Raw genomic sequence first — 17,971 nt, 5'->3', positions numbered from 1 at the left:
TTAAAAAAAATAAAATAAAAAGGTTACTAAACAAGAAGTTCAGAATACTAAGGACAGAAACTGAAAGAGGGCTTTCAAAGCCAGCTCCTTTTAATTTTCTCCTCAGTATAATAAGTAATAAATAATGATTACCTTTACTGATTTCTTAGCCCATTGCTGATGGGGTTTCTTTGTTGCTTTCATTAAAAAAAAAAAAAAAATCCAAACAGTCCGGTTCCCTCTGTTCAGAGGAGCAGAGATTTGCCCATGGTCAGCCTCCATGGCAATAGGGGTCCATGTTTCCCTAGAGTGAACATGACATACCTTCCACTCTCCTTCCCCCCTTTTTAGATAATAGCTTTCTTAAAATATAATTTATATTCCATACAACTCACCCATTGAAAGTATAGCATTAAATGTTTTTTAGTGTATTCATAGAGTATTCACACATCACCACAGTTAATTTTCGAACATTTTCATTATTTTAGAAAGAAACTCTGTACCCTCTTGCAGTCATGCTCCATTTCTCGCCAACCACCACTAGCCCTAGGCAGCCACTAATCTGCTTTCTATCAGGATAGATTTGTCTATTTGGGGCATTTCATATAAATGGAATCATACAGTATGTGGTCTTTTGTGACTGGCTTTCACTTTGCATAATGTTTCAAGGTTCATCCATGTCGAAGCATGTAACAATACTTCATTCCTTTTTATGGTGAAATGATACTCCATTATATGGTTATTCCACATTTGATGTATCCATTTATCAGTCGATGGACATTTAGGATGCTTCTACTTTTTGGCTATTAATGAACAAGACTGGTGTAAACATTCATGTTCAAGTTTTTGTGTGGACATAAAATTCTCTTGGGTATGTATAGACCTCTCAGTAGAATTGCTGAGTCCTACAGTAACTCTATATTTAACCTACTGAGGGGGCGCCTGTCTGGCTCAGTTGGTAGAGCATGTGACTCTTGATCTCAGGGTCTCTTGATCTCAGGGTCGTGAATTGAGCCCCACATTGGGTGTAGAGACTGCTTAAATAAATAAATAAAAACTTAAAAAAAAAAGCCTACTGAGGAAATCCCAGACTCTTTTCCCAATCCGGTTCACCATTTTATATTCTCACCGGTGATATATTCCATTTCTCCCCCTGCCATCCACTCTTAATATTTTAGATGAATGACAGTGGTGACAACCAGTTACAACTTTTCATTTCTCAGCTGGGGTATTGAGCGATGCATATCCTCCTTTTTTAAAAAAATAGTTTATTTAGGGGCACCTGGGTGGCTCAGTTGGTCGGGTGACCGACTCTTGATTTCCGTTCAGGTCATGATCTTGCCGTTTGGGGCTTCGAGCGCTGCTCAGGCTCCACGCTAACAGTGTGGAGCCTGCTTGGGATTCTCTCTCCCTTTCTCTCTGCCCTTCCCTGGCCCTCTCCCTCTCTCTCTCTCTCTCAAGGTAAATAAATAAACTTAAAAAAATGAAATAGTTTATTATTATTATTTTTAGTAATCTCTACACCCAACGTGGAACTCAAACTCATGACCTCTAAATCAAGAGTCGCATGCACTTCCCACTGAGCCAGCCAGGCGCCCTGTCCTCCTGTATTTATTCATTTAATAATTTTTTAAAGTTTATTTATTTTGAGAGAGAGAGAGAGAGAAAGAGGACGAGCAGGGGTGGGGCAGAGAGAGAGAGAATCCCAAAGATGCCCTGCCCTGTCAGTGCCAATGTGGGGCTCAAGCTGCAAGATCATGACCTGAGCTGAAACCAAGGGTTGGACACTTAACCGACTGAACCACCCAGGCACCCTTGTTAATTTTTTTTTCATTTTTTATTTTATTTTATTTATTATTTATTTATGTATTTATTTATTTATTTAAATTTAAATCCAAGTTAGTTAACATGTAGTACAATAATGATTTCAGGAATAGAATTTAGTGATTCATCACTTACATGTAATACACAGTGCTCATCCCAACAAATGCCCTCCTTAATGTCCATCACCCATTTAGCCCATCCCCCCACTCACCTCCCTGTCATCAACCCTCAGTTTGTTAGCTGTAGTTAAGAGTCTCTTATGGTTTGTCTCCCTCTCTGTTATCTCATTTTTCCTTTCCTCCCCCTATGTTCATCTGTTGTGTTTCTTAAATTCCACATGTGAATGAAATTATAGATTTGTCTTTCTGACTGACTTATTTAAGTTAGCATAATATACTCTATTTCCATCCACATTGTTGCAGATGGCAAGATTTCATTCTTTTTGATTGCTGAGTAATAACTCCATTGTGTATATATATATATATATATATATATATATATATATATATATATACCACATCTTCTTTATCCATTCATCCATCGATGGACATTTGGGCTCTCACCATACTTTGGCTATTGTTGATAGCGCTGCTATAAACATTGGGGTGCATGTGCCCCTATAAAAAATCAGCATTTTTGTATCCTTTGGATAAATACCTAGTAATGCAATTGCTGGGTCGTAGGGTAGTTCTATTTTTAGTTTTTGAGGATCCTCCATACTCTTTTCCAGAGTGGCTGCACCAGTTTGCATTCCCACCAGCAGTGCAAAAGAGATCCTCTTTCTCCGCATGTTGAGTAAGAAGTTGCTGCGGCCAAGATCAAAGAGGTTTTTGCCTACTTTCTCCTCGAGGATTTTGATGGCTTCCTGTCTTATATTTAGGTCTTTCATCCATTTTGAGTTTATGTTTGTGTATGGGGTAAGAAAGTGGTCCAGGTTCGTTCTTCTGCATGTCGCTATCCAGTTTTCCCAGCACCACTTGCTGAAGAGACTGTCTTTATTCCATTGGGTATTCTTTCTTGCTTTGTCAGAGATTAGTTGGCCATATGTTTGTGGGTCCATTTCTGTGATTTCTAAAATTACATTGGATTTTAAAGCAAATCCCAGACATTGTGTCATTTTACCCCTACATATTCCAGTATATATATTTCTAAGGTAAGAACTTTTAAAAGTGTAGCCATAATGTTACTATCTCACACTAACTATAATTCCTGAATATCTTCTAATACCTAATCCATACTCAAACGTCTGTAATTATCTTAAATATGCCTTTTCATAGTTATTTTTTTTTTTTTAAGTAGGCTCTATACCCAATGTGGGGCTTGAACTCACGACCCTGAGGTCAAGAGTCTCATGTTGTTGTTGTTGTTGTTGTTGTATTGGGGACCAGGTTGTTTTCACCTGGGTCCAGATCAGTTCCACACATTTGGTTATTTTTTATCCTAAACTAATTATTTTTGATAAAAATTTATTTGTTTATTTATTTATAGAAATATTTATTTTTAATTTTTTTTAAAATTTACATCCAAATTAGTTAGCATATAGTGCAACAGTGATTTCAGGAGTAGATTCCTTAATGCCCCTTACCCATTTAGCCCATCCCCCCTCCCACAACCCTTCCAGTAACCCTCTGTTTGTTCTCCATACTTAAAAGTCTCTTATGTTTTGTCCCCCTCCCTGTTTTTATATTATTTTTGCTTCCCTTCCCTTATGTTCATCTGTTCTGTGTCTTAAAGTCCTCATATGAGTGAAGTCATATGATATTTGTCTTTCTCTGACTGACTAATTTCACTTAGCGTAATACCCTCCAGTTCCCATCTACGTAGTTGCAAATGGCAAGATTTCATTCTTTTTGATTGCTGAGTAATACTCCATTGTGTATATATATATATATATATATATATATATATATATATATATATATATATACATACACCACATCTTCTTTATCCATTCATCCATCAATGGACTTTTGGGCTTTTTTCATACTTTTGCTATTGTTGATAGTGCTGCTATAAACATGGGGGTGCATGTATCCCTTTGAAACAGCACGCCTGTATCCTTTGGATAAATACCTAGTAGTGCAATTGCTGGGTCATAGGGTAGTTCTATTTTTAGTTTTTTGAGGAACCTCCATACTGTTTCCAGAGTGGCTGCACCTGTTTGCATTCCCACCAGCAGTGCAAAAGAGATCCTCTTTCTCCACATCCTCGCCAACATCTGTTGATTTCTGAGTTGTTAATGTTAGCCATTCTGACAGGTGTAAAGTGGTATCTCATGGTGGTTTTGATTTGTATTTCCCTGATGGTGAGTGATGTTGAGTATCTTTTCATGTGTCGGTTGGCCATCTGGATGTCTTCTTTGGAGAAGTGTCTATTCATGTCTTTTGCCCATTTCTTCACTGGATTATTTGCTTTTTGGGCGTTGAGTTTGAGAAGTTCTTTATAAATTTTGGATACTAACCCTTTATCTGATATGTCATTTGCAAATATCTTCTCCCATTCTGTCGGTTGCCTTTTAGTTTTGCTGATTGTTTCTTTGATATGCAGAAGCTTTTTAATCTTGATGAGGTCCCAGTAGTTCATTTTTGCTTTTGTTTCCCTTGCCTCTGGAGACGTGTTGAATAAGAAGTTGCTGCGGCCAAGATCAAAGAGGTTTTTGCCTGCTTTCTCCTCGAGGATTTTGATGGCTTCCTGTCTTATATTTAGGTCTTTCATCCATTTTGAGTTTATGTTTGTGTATGGGGTAAGAAAGTGGTCCAGGTTCATTCTTCTGCATGTCGCTGTCCAGTTTTCCCAGCACCACTTGCTGAAGAGACTGTCTTTATTCCATTGGATATTCTTTCCTGCTTTGTCAGAGATTAGTTGACCATACATTTGTGGGTCCATTTCTGGGTTCTCTATTCTGTTCCATTGACCTGAGTATCTGTTTTTGTGCCATATTTATAGAAATATTTTTAATTTTTAAAAATGTTTTATTTATCTCTGAGAGAGAGAGAGAGAGCATGAGCAGGGGAAGGGTAGAGAGAGAGGGAGACACAGAATCTGAAGCAGGCTCCAGGCTCTGAACTGTCAGCACAGAGCCCGACATGGGCCTGAATCCACAAGCCACAAGATCCTGACCTGAGCTGAAGTCACACAGTTAACTGACTGAGCCATCCAGGTGCCCCTGATAAATTATATTTAGATAAATAATCACAAAATAACATAAAGTAGTATCTAGTCAGGCATTAAGTAGGATATGGTAAAATATGAGTCATCTAGGTTTCTAATAGAGTCTTCATTGGCCCTATTGGTAGATCTATGACAAATAGGTTAGAGAACTAGATCAACTAGATTTGAGGCCCCAGGCCAGCCTCAGTAGTCCTGTAATCTTGTGCAAGCTAATTTAGTGTTTGTTCTTATTGAAGTTATACCTGTGCATAGTTCAAAAAGACAATTCTACAAGACTGGTTACCAACAAACATGAACCAGAAAGAAAGCACTCCCTCATTTCCGCCACTACTAGATTTCTTATCCAGGAAGCATCCAGTTTCAATTCTTCCAACTAATCTGTTTGGTATTTACCTCCAAACCTGAGAGTAACACACTTATATTGCCAGTTCTTAATATCTCTACTTAGGGTATTATCTATTGGCTTTCCACAATGGAAGATGAAGATTTAGTACTCTATCACACTCACTGTTTCTCCACCACAGATATGAAGTACCTCGTCCCATTCTCCTAATATAGTTAGAACAGCATTCAATCCACATATTCTGACCATGAAAATGCTATTCATAGATAACAAGATTACTGGTTTTTTGCTGCACATTTTGTTTGCTCTAAAGTCCATTAACAGTCTTGCCTTTTATTTTGCTTAGTTTTCTGTGTATTTATCTTTACTTCAGTCCTAAACTGTTCCTTACCTGTATGAATCTGTTCTCCATATGTTCAAACACATTAGGTAGTGTATCAGTTCCATTTTGTTGAATAAATCTCTCTTGGAGGCTTTGATGGGCTGTGTTTTGGACTGTTTGCTGTTTATCGCTGCTGCCGAGCTATGATCTTGGAGTCAGCCTCTACCATCATCTTCTTTTGGTGTATCTTGTTTCATGGATCCCATTTTTTTTCATGTTCTTCTTTATCTCATGGGACACATCTTCTAATAATTTCCCAAGAAAGGATGCATAAGAAATAAATTTTTGAGACCTTGTCTGTTTGAAAGTGTTTGTCTCACACTTTATTGATAGTATGGCTGGGCATAGAATTCTTGGTTAGAAACTATTTTCCCTCAGTGTTTTAATGATGTTGCCCCACTACAATTAGGTTTTCAGTGTTCCTATTGAGGCATCTTATGCCATTCTGATTTTTTATTTGTATAAAACCCATCGTTCTTTCTGGAAATTTGAGTGTTCTGAAGTTTCATGATGCTGTACCTTGGTGTGGAGGGTTATTTTCATACTGTGCTATGCACTCAGAGGTCCCTTACACTAAAACAAAACAAAACAACCCCTCTAATTATGGAGGCGTTTTATTGAATTATTTCCTTCAATATTTTCCCCTTCCATTTTTTTCCTCTTATTTTCTCTTCCTAGAACTCCTGTATTCAGATGTCATGTCTCATAGACTGGTCTTCTAATTAAAAAAAAAGCAAACCCAACTTTTCTCTCCTGTTTTCCATCTCTGTCGTTTGCTCTACATTCTGAGAGATTTCCTCAACTTATTTTTCAATCCTTCTTATTTCTGCTATCCTGTTTTTAATTTTCAAGAGTTTTCTTTTCAAGAATTTTCTTTTTATTCACTAACTATACCTTTTTGAATAATTGACATCATTTATTTGTTTTATAAATAAAATGTTTTCTCTCTTAGGATTTTAATGATTTTTTCCCCCTAAGTTTTCATCTCCGTGTGCATTTTCTGTTTTTCCACACTGTGTTTATTTTTCAATTGTTTTGGTCTCTGTGTTTACATTGGATACTTTCTCCTAATGTCTCATGATCTCAGCCCATACTTCAGAGTGTGGTGTCTTGTTTTTAGTATTGTTTGCTCTCCCACTTCCTGTGGTACCCAGTGCCCTCAGCAACTGAGCCTTTGGGGAGTTCTGTGGGGTATTTCAGGATATATGCCAGCTTTCCCCACTACTAGTATAGGATTCAGCTTTTTGGGGTTTGCTGAGTTAGTTCTGTCTGTTTACCTGCTTTCCAGCTTCAAAACCTTTATTGCTGGTGTCTCTTCTTCTGTTTTCTTTGTCTTTGTGTATGTCTGCTTTTTTTTTTTTTTAATTTTTAAATGTTGATTTGTCTTTGAGAGAGAGACAGAGAGAGAGCAAGCGGGGGAGGGCAGAGAAAGCGAAGACACAGAATCTGAAGCAGGCTCCAGGCTGCGAGTTGTCAGCACAGAGCCTGATGCGGGGCTCGAACCCATGAACCACGAGATCACGACCGGAACCGAAGTTGGACGCTTAATCGACTGAGCCACCCAGGTGCCCCTGTGTACTTCTGCTTTACAACAAACAATCTTTTATGTCATTTTGAGGGGTTTGGAAGGGAGTGGAGGGACGTGGGTACTGTAAATCAGAGTGCAGCAAACTGTAGTCTCTGTACCACATCCAGTCCTTGAGTTTGCAGGGCACCAGGACTAAAGCTTTCGCATGCCCCTGAAGTTCCAGACCTCATCCTCCATCTCACTCAGTTGCAGCACATGCCTAGTTGTGTTCTCATTCCAGCTTCTTCTGTTGCACACACAGATGTCCAGCTTCCCATCCCCCACCCTCCTAAAGGCAGTGAGTAGTAGAATTCCAGCTACTGCCAGACTTTCTGGTCTCCCTGTGGGTGCTGGTGCCCCAGGGGGTGTCCTGCCCTAGATCCTCAGCCAAGCACCTTTTGTTTCCTGGATGATATAGCAGTTTCTTCCTCAATTTCATGGTGACTCACTTTTTAAAAATAGTCTTTGATGTGTCAAAGCCTTTTTTTGAAAGTTTAAACAGATTGTATTGACGAGTTCCCTTTCAGTCACATGCATTTTTACCTCCTGAAAGAAACCCTAATATATTAATTAGGCCTGATTTTAGCTTCCTGAAACCACACACCCCTTACTTTCAGTGCTTCAGTGCTTCTCCTAAGCTGTTCGCACTCTACCAGCATAGCCTATAAGGTGACCTATAAGGTCATCTAATGCAAGCTTAAACACCATCTCCACGATCTTACCAGGTTCTCCCAGCAAAAACTCTGCCTTTTGCATCTGAACTCCTACAGCAAGTTCTCTATATTCTCCTCCTGATAGTTTGTAAACACTTCCATGTCAGGGACAGGATCTTTTCCTGCAGCCTTTTTTTTTTTTTTTTTTTAAGTTTATTTATTTATTTTGAGAGAGAGAGAGAGAAACGCCCAAGCAGGCTCTGCCCTGTCAGTGTGGAGCCCGATGTGGGGATCAAACTCATGAAACCGTGAGATCATGACCTGAGCTGAAGTCAGAAGTTTAACTGTCTAAGCCATCCAGGCGTCCCTTCCTGCTGTCTTTTGAGCTTAGGAAGGACTCAAATATGTTTGATAAATTAATGAAATAAATCTAAGGAGAAACTCCCTGAAATAAGTCTACTGTATCAACAGCCTCTACTTACTCACAGCCGCATCTGCATTCTGATCGTTGTACCGAAATTGTTCCCACCAAGGTTGCAGATGTCTTCCCAGGGGACAATTCTGCTGTATCTTTTCATCTACTCCTTTCTTTCACCTCTTTGCCACATTTCAGCATTCCTTCTTGTAACTGCTTGTCACCTCCTCTGGCTCGCCCTGTCCCGCTACTCCTGTCTCTTTAATTATTTCACTGATTTCTCTTCCATAAACCACATTAATGATTGTGTTTTATATTCTGTCTTCTGACCTCTTTCTCTGTATCTTCAGGAATCTCATTTACTCAGGTCTCGTTTGGGATCAGGGAGAAATTGAGGGACTAAGACTAGGGGGTTAGAGCCCTCCCCCCAGGATCTAGGCAATGGAGAATCTACAAGAAAGAGCCGTGTGGCCATTAAAGTTTTAGTGCCGCTGATAGACCAATAAAGCCCTAAAGTTGAGGCTCTTCCGTAAAGCTAGATTGGAGAACACAGCTTAGACCTAAGGTCCGAGTGGGGCCTTTTACTTCTGAGAGTCAGACCCTGTGGGGTAAGTTGTGCTTGGAGCAGGTCCAGCCTGCTGTCAGATCCACACATTACACCCCGTCATCAGGAAGGCCAAAAAAAAAAGAGAGAGAGAGAGAGAGAGAGAGTGTGCCCCAGGGTATTAAAGGGTGAGGACTGGAAGTTAGAGGAAGTGAGCCCACTCATACTATAGATGGCTCTGTGATAGCAACAGATATGGAAAGGAGAATCTCAATTATAGGATTATAAGGTAAGCTTCAAAGGAACTGAGGAAAAGCTGAACTCTAAAGGTCTAGTGGAAAGGTGATCCATGGCACAGTCAAATGCCACAGAGAGGGCACTGGAAGAACATTCTGGATTTAAGACCGCTCTTTAAGGCATCTTTTTGCCCTCAATGGCTGGTCTGTGGCTTTCACTCTGATCTCTGCCACCAGCGTGGGCCCCAGGGCCCAGCATCAGGTCTGGCCCATGGCCTCCCAGTCTTTGCTCTTCTTTGTCTGCTTGTGTCTCCCCAACTCTCTGTACTTCCCAGTTCAAGTCTCCCAAAGGCAGACTCCCATCTGCCTCATAGATGGATGATGATTGGTCTTTGGATTGGCTGCCCCTGGGTCAGGTACCCACGGTGGTCCAGCCGTCAGTGGCCAGAGGAGGGGCAGGGTTGTGCAGTTTAGATGAAGGCCATTCGCAATCAGGCAGCAGTCACCATCTGTTTGCCCCAAGCCCCAAATGTAGATATAATCCACCTCCTTCCTCATCTCTCACTCTTGTCCCACCAGTCACTCATCCCGTAAAGTTTTCCTTTTGTTCAATATTTTTTCTCTTCCTGTTGCCCCTGCCTTGGTTCAGGCTGCCGTGTCCTCTCTGGAATGAGCGTTCTCCACATTACCAATCTCCCTGCCTTCAGTCTCTCTGCCCTAAGCTGTCTTTCATTCCCTTGCCAGAATAGTCAATTTCATTCCCACATAGCAAAGTTTATATTTAAAAAATAAATCAGATTATGTTACTTCCCGGGTTTAAGCTATTAAAACACAATGCAGACTTTTTCTATGGCCTCCTACACAGGGCCTCCCAAGGATCTAGTTCCCGTCTTCCTCTCTGACCTCATTGCCCACCTCCTTTTATTTTCCATGGTCTGCGTTCCAACAACTGCCTTCTCCCTGTTCCTTAAATGTACTAAGATTGCTGTACTTCCTTCTCCTTTGGCCTGGAGCTCTTTTATCCCTTCATCTTGTCTTGGCTGGCTCCTGTCTTCAGGTCTCGGCCCCTGTGTCACCTCCTTAGAGAAGCCTTCCCAAAACACTTCCTCTGGCAGTGCCTGCACTTCAGTCTCGGTCACTGTCACATCCCTGACTGTTCCTCATACCACTTACTCACTGTCAGAAGTTGGTTTGTTCGATCGTTTACTCCTGTTTTTTCCGGGCTCCCTGCCTAAAACATAAAAGTCTTCGAGAATAGGAACATTCTTGTTCTTGGCTTACCGTTGTATCCCTAGGTCTGATGTGCAGTAGTTATTTAATAAATATCTGTTAAATTAAGAAACAGTGAGTTATTTCCTTCGTTACTCTTATTTCTATCCTGGTGTATTATACTTAGCTTTTTATCCCCAACTTTATTAAGAGCTAATTGACAAATAACATTGTGTGAGGTCAGGGTGTATGATGTGATGGTTTGATATATATATATGTATTTGTGAAAGAAGGCAAGTTGGCACGTCCGTTGGCTCACCTAGTTACCTTTGTGTGGGTGTGCCTGTGGTGAGAACATTTAAGATCTACCCTCTTAGCAAATATCAGGTGTATAGTACGATATTGATAAGTATCAAATGCTTAGCTTTGTGTGTGTTAAAAAAATTTTTTTAACATTTATTCATTTTTGAGAGACAGAGAGAGACAGAGTGCAAGTGGGGGAGAAGCAGAGAGAGAGGGAGACACAGAATCTGAAGCAGGCTCCAGGCTCTGAGCTATCAGCACAGAGCCCGATGTCGTGCTTGAACTCATGACTGCGAGATCATGACCTGTGAAGTTGGACGCCCAACCGACTGAGCCACCCAGGTGCCCCAGCTTTGTATGTTTTTATTTTACCTGCTTGCAAGCTGTTTGAGGGGACATTTTTTTTTTTAAATTACTCATTCGTGGATCTCTAGCGCTTACACGTGGTAGATAGCAGAAGATACATGTTGAATCTGTACTGTGCCAGGTACTACCTGAATATATAGCTTGTTCACATCATTTGAGCTTTGGAAGCCCCTCCAGTGCTAGAAAGACTGAGCTCCACTCTTCTTCATACTCCTTTTATCCACTTCAGAAACCAGACACAGGAAACATCTGACTACAATAAAAGATTTCCAGTAAATTCTAGGTTTCCTCATTGAACAAAGTCATACACAGCAATGCTCTGTTGTACCTGGGTCTGGAATTCTATTTGCTCACTTGTATAGTGCACCACATGGCTGCCTCTGGCCTGGGAGCCAGGAACAGCTGGAGCCTGGGCTGCTTGAAATAAAAATGACATATTTGTTAGCCTGAGAGGGAGCAGTCTGGATATTCTTGCTCTGCGTCTTACAAAAGAAACTTCTTGATTTGTTGAATACCGAGTTTTCCCCTTTAGCTGCCACAGTGTAGTTTATGTCTGAAGTGATCTTCCATCCCTTAGAATAAACGCAAACAACAAATGACCAAACATTCTCAAGTCAGTGCTTTTCACGTTCAAAGCAAAATCCATGAAAACTCACACAAAACATGAATATGTCACTAACTTCCTCCTGCAATTTCTGCCCTGTTACTTGCACCTTCCATGGTATGGACACGTGGTCTTGGGAGCATTCCACCGACACTCTGACTTTTTCTTTCCAGGGAGTCTCTCCTCTGCTCACTGCTTACTCTTTGCATACCCTGATCATACTTTATTTTTATTTTAGGTTCCAGTGAACTTGCCTGTCTTTCTTGGCTGCAAGGCAGAGACTGTCTCTTACTCGGCTCCCTGTCTCTAGTATCTAGCACTGGGCCTGGCACATAATAGGCATTTGATACTATTTGTGGGGGAGGGGAGAGGGAAGAAAAAAAAAGTCCAGTCTATTTAGGAATTGTTGTAGCTGAGCTAGGAATTGATGTCACGGAGATAATATTTAAACGGCATGAAATACAAGGATGACCTCAGTACCTACAGGGAAGAGCTGAACAGCTTTTGGGCATGCACAGAAAAATGAAGGCAGTCAGGAACTTTCCATCATTTTGCTTTGGTACCAGTGAATTAGAGGTTAAAATCCTACAGCTGGAGTAGAGTTCTTTTTTTTTTAGTTTTTTTTTTTTTTTTTTTTTTCTGATGATATAAGGAATACATGTTCACTGTAGAAATTTTGCAAAAGCGCAGAGAAAAACTATCACCTGTAATTCTTTCACCCAGAGACAGCCACTGTTAACATTTTGTCTCGTTTCTTTTAAGGCTTAGTTAAGTTATCATCTTTTACTTAACTTCTAAGCCCTTTGTCTTTGTTTAGATCGAAAAGTTTAAAAGAGATTATTTCAAGTCTGCTTGTGAGTACAAAGAAGGTAAATTGCAATTGGAAAAGTACTTGTCAACTGCAATAAAAATTTCAGATGCTGTTTTTATTGTTGGTCGTGCGGGCAGTCAGCGCCTCAGGAAGCTGGGCCTAATCTTCTCCAGGTGACTGCAGCCTCTAACCTAGGAAGCTCCCTGCCACTTTTCTTATTCTGATTTGTGCACATGTTTTTATCTTCCTGGGAGGAGGCCACACTTGAACCCCCAAAGCTTCACTGTCCAGGGACAGTTAGGTCGACTTGAGTCGAATGAGAATCTGTATGCAGAGTGGATTCCCTCCCCGCTGCCCTGTCCTCCCAGCTTGTGAAATACCACTTAGATAACATCACCTTTGGAAGCAAGCAAGGACATTTACCGGTTTATTCCTTTGTTTAAGAAGCATCTTGACCACTTTCTGTGTGTCAGTTACTGAGCTAGGCATCACAGCCTCAAGATGAATAAATATTCCTTGTCCTCAGGGAACTTGAAATGTTTAATAAGAGAAAAAGAAAAAAAAAAAGAAGAGAAAAAGAGAGGTAACCAGGGATTACAATAAATGACAATAACAGTACAGTCTTGGCCTAAAGGAGAGGATGAGCAGAACTGACCAGAGAAGGCGTCAAGAAGTGGGGATGACTGAGTTGGATCTTAATGAAAAAGTTGGAGGTTTTTGCATGCAAACAGGCAGTGAGCACAGTGTGTCTGATGTGTGAAGAAAAGACGGTGTATGCCTCTGGGGAAATGGAGGTAGTTTGCCATATCTGGAACATAAGATATATTAAAAATGGCAAATGAGAGAAAATGAAGGAATGTCAGAGCTTGGACTTTATTTTCCAGGCCGTGCGAACCCTCTGAAGGATTTTTTTTTTTTTTTTTTTTGATTTTGTTTTTTTGTCTTTTTTTTTAATTTTATTTTTTTAATTTACATCCAAATTAGCATATAGTGCAACAATGATTTCAGGAGTAGATTCCTTAATGCCCTTTACTCATTTAGCCCATCCCCCCTCCCACACCCCCTCCAGTAACCCTCTGTTTGTTCTCCATATTCATGAGTCTCTTCTGTTTTAACCCCCTTCCTGTTTTTATATTATTTTGTTTCCCTTCCCTTATGTTCATCTGTTTTGTCTCTTAAAGACCTCATATGAGAGAAGCCATATGATATTTGTCTTTCTCTGACTAATTTCACTTAGCATAATACCCTCCAGTTCCATCCACGTAGTTGCAAATGGCAAGATTTCATTCTTTTTGACTGCTGAGTATTACTCCATTGTGTGTATATATATATATATATATATATATATATATATATATATATATACACCACATCTTCTTTATCCATTCATCCATCAATGGACTTTTGGGCTTTTTCCATACTTTTGCTATTGTTGATAGTGCTGCTATAAACATGGGGGTGCATGTATCCCTTTGAAACAGCACGCCTGTATCCTTTGGATAAATACCTAGTAGTGCAATTGCTGGGTCATAGGGTAGTTCTATTTTTAGTTTTTTGAGGAACCTCCATACTGTTTCCAGAGTGGCTGCACCTGTTTGCATTCCCACCAGCAGTGCAAAAGAGATCCTCTTTCTCCACATCCTCGCCAACATCTGTTGATTTCTGAGTTGTTAATGTTAGCCATTCTGACAGGTGTAAAGTGGTATCTCATGGTGGTTTTGATTTGTATTTCCCTGATGGTGAGTGATGTTGAGTATCTTTTCATGTGTCGGTTGGCCATCTGGATGTCTTCTTTGGAGAAGTGTCTATTCATGTCTTTTGCCCATTTCTTCACTGGATTATTTGCTTTTTGGGCGTTGAGTTTGAGAAGTTCTTTATAAATTTTGGATACTAACCCTTTATCTGATATGTCATTTGCAAATATCTTCTCCCATTCTGTCGGTTGCCTTTTAGTTTTGCTGATTGTTTCTTTGATATGCAGAAGCTTTTTAATCTTGATGAGGTCCCAGTAGTTCATTTTTGCTTTTGTTTCCCTTGCCTCTGGAGACGTGTTGAATAAGAAGTTGCTGCGGCCAAGATCAAAGAGGTTTTTGCCTGCTTTCTCCTCGAGGATTTTGATGGCTTCCTGTCTTATATTTAGGTCTTTCATCCATTTTGAGTTTATGTTTGTGTATGGGGTAAGAAAGTGGTCCAGGTTCGTTCTTCTGCATGTCGCTGTCCAGTTTTCCCAGCACCACTTGCTGAAGAGACTGTCTTTATTCCACTGGATATTCTTTCCTGCTTTGTCAAAGATTAGTTGGCCATACGTTTGTGGGTCCATTTCTGGGTTCTCTATTCTGTTCCATTGATCTGAGTGTCTGTTCTTATGCCAGTACCATACTGTCTTGATGATTACAGCTTTGTAGTATAGCTTGAAGTCCGGGATTATGATGCCTCCTGCTTTGGTTTTCTTTTTCAAGATTGCTTTGGCTATTTGGGGTCTTTTCTGGTTCCATACAAATTTTAGGATTGTTTGTTCTAGCTCTGTGAAGAATGCTGCTATAATTTTGATAGGGATTGCATTGAATATGTAGATTGCTTTGGGTAGTATCGACATTTAAACAATATTTATTCTTCCTATCCAGGAGCATGGAATCTTTTTCTATTTTTTTGTGTCTTCTTCAATTTCTTTCATAAGCTTTCTTTGGTTTTCAGTGTATAGATTTTTCACCTCTTTGGTTAGATTTATTCTTAGGTATTTTATGGTTTTTGGTCTCTGAAGGATTTTAATTAAGAGCAAAGCCACAGTGAGGCATACTGTTTAGAAAAGTCATCAGGGATATAGGGGCACCTGGGTGGCTCAGTCAGTTGGGCATCCGGTTCTTTGTCTTGGCTTGGGTCATGGTCTTGCAGTTTGTGGGTTCAAGCCCCACTTTGGGCTCTGGGCTCATGGCTCAGAACCTGCTTGGGATTCTCTCTCCCTCTCTTCTCCTCCTGCAGTCTGTCTGTCTGTCTCTAAATAAATAAATAGAAAGAAAGAAAGAAAGAAAGAAAGAAAGAAAGAAAGATCATCAGCGCTATAAAGGATGATGGAAGTGGGCCACATCAGAGGCAGGGGTATGGTTAGGGGCTATGGAACAGTTCTAACAAAAGCAGATAGATAGATGTCCAGAAAGGGGAATTTACAGAGACAGAAAGTAAATCAGTGGTTGCCTGGGGCTGGAGGTGAGAGCAGGGCAGGACTGTAAATGGACATGTGGGATCTTTTTGGAATGATGGAAATGTCAAAATTGCGTGTGGTGATGGTTACATAGCTCTGCAAATTTTCTAAAAACCACTGAATTGTACATTTAGAATGAGTGAATTTTATAGTATGTAAATTATACCTCAGTAAAGCTTCTTTAAAAAAGAGAGACAAAAAATAAGGGGCTCTCTTCTAGAAGAGCAGTAGCACTGAGAGAAGACAGATGTGTGAAATGTTGATAAAGAGGAAGAGGTTGTAGAATGAGACATTGATTTGATCTCATACGAGATAGGACGGTCACCTATCTGATCAGCCAGGTGTCCTAATTGTGCTTCTGCATCTTTGTGAGAAAACTTCAACCCTACCTTCTACTTGGTAGGTTTCACGGCATATGGATCTGCCCTTAATTGGAAGCACAGAATGTCTGCCTCTGGACCCTTATCAGATACCATATCTGTCGGCTCTCTGCCACCTTGTTCTTTGTAAACATTTGGTTTTAAGACATGATATTTATGAAGCATCTGTGATCCATTTACTTCTCTAGGCACTGTTATTCAGCAAATGGGTAAATTTTTGTTTTATTAGAGAGAGAGAGAGTGCATGCAAGCAGGGGAGAGGGGCAGAGGGAGAGAGAGAGAGAGAGAGAGAGAGAGAGAGTGAGTGAGTCCCAAGCAGGCTCCATGCTCAGCGTGGAGCCCGATGCGGGGCTCAATCCCACAACTGTGGGATCATGACCCGACCTGAAATTAAGAGTAAGACGCTCAACCGACTGAGCCACGGTCGGGCCCTTCAGCAGATGGTTACTTCCCGGTGTTCTGCTGGTAATGTGCCAGGGAATAAAGCAGGTATAGTGTCTGCCCTCGTGGAGCTGATAGTCCAGCAGCGGGGACAGATGTTATGTACAGTTATGATAATGATTTATCATGTGTTGGGTTTCCTTGTGCAGTTAAGAGAAAATGACCTCAGCCTGAGGTCAGAGGATATGGCTGGGGTGGGGGTGTGGCTATAGACCCTGGTCCTATATACATCTAGCTGGCTTTCCTTGGTGGTGAGTGAGCCTTTTGAATATGATCCCTTTTGAGTCTGGGGTTTCTGGGGTTATCTTGGGCCTTATCTCAGTGTTCCTTGTAATAGCTTTTATTGAATTATGCATTGGCTTTATTCCATCATTTTGTATGAGCTCGCGTTGTAAGAAATAGCCATACAAGAGTCACGCTTATGTATTATAGAAATGTTGTAGAAGTTACAGTCTTCAACGTTATATAGGATCCCCTTTTATTATTAGGACCCATAGGAGAAATTTCTTCCTGCTGACTGTTTCATATTTGCTTTTATATTTTGGTCTTCAGTCGCCCCGAAGCACCCTGCTGCATCACGCTTCAGGTCTCCACACAGGTATTCTCTCTACCTGGAATGCCTCATTCCAGGGGTTTGTGGGGTTTAACCCTCACTTATCCCTCAGCTGTTAGTCCAGGTGTCACTTCTTCAGGGAAGCCTTCCCTAACCAGCCCCCAGTCCCCTTCCAAACTCGGTCTGATTCTTTTTTTTTTTTTTTTCATTTCTTTTAATGTTCATTTATTTTTTGAGAGAGAGATACAGTGCGAGCAGGAGAGGGGCAGAGAGAGAGGGAGACACAGAATCCGAAGCAGTCTCCAGGCTCTGAGCTGTCGGAGCCCGATGCGGGGCTCGAACTCACAAACTGTGAGATCATGGCCTGAGCTGAAGTCAGACGCTTAACTGACTGAGCCACCCAGGTGTCCCTCGGTCTGATTCTTAATAGAGATATTCAAAGCACTCTGTTTCACTCAGACAATTTTTAGTTGGGTGATTTGTTGTTTGGTAACTTTTTTTTTTTTTTTTGTCTCTTAGACTGATGTTAGGGAGACCTGTGAGGGTAGAGACCATGCCCTTTTGTTTGTGGCTGTATCTCAAAGTCATAGCATATTGTCATGCCCAATAAATATTTGCTGACTGGTCAAATGAATGAATGTGCTGTGGGTACTAAATCTTGTGACTGTTCATTTTCTCCTTTCCTTTGGCAGTTTGGGAGCTCAAGCCTTCTTGATTCCACCTGTGGCGTATGCACAGGTCCTCATGGCATGCGTTTTGTGCACTAACATTCCCCGGACTATGTAATATTTTTCCTTTCTTGACTTCTTCATTTTTTAAAAAATTCCAGTGTGTCCTGTAAATTCCTGTAGGCCATTTTAAGCCCTTCTGGGGAAGAAATAATAAACAAATTGGGTATATGAGTAGGAAAAGAAAGGGAGAAGTCAAAGGGAAATGTTAGTGCCTTTAACCAGCTGCAGAAGAGTTTTCTTTTGCATTGTTTTAATTTTAT

At 40.7% G+C, this 17,971-nt stretch overlaps 1 protein-coding gene across 1 annotated transcript in view; it reads left to right on the top strand.

The window, feature by feature from the left end:
- The window catches only part of ST3GAL3 (ST3 beta-galactoside alpha-2,3-sialyltransferase 3), a 199,828-nt gene that overhangs the window by 65,052 nt on the left and 116,805 nt on the right, over nucleotides 1–17,971 (top strand).

Source organism: Panthera pardus, unplaced genomic scaffold (genome assembly GCF_024362965.1).
Source record: "Panthera pardus isolate Hobbes unplaced genomic scaffold, ASM2436296v1 HiC_scaffold_11, whole genome shotgun sequence".
NCBI classification, from domain to species: domain Eukaryota; kingdom Metazoa; phylum Chordata; class Mammalia; order Carnivora; family Felidae; genus Panthera; species Panthera pardus.
Note: the sequence above shows the minus strand (reverse complement) of the source record. Positions and strands in the feature narration are given on the sequence as shown.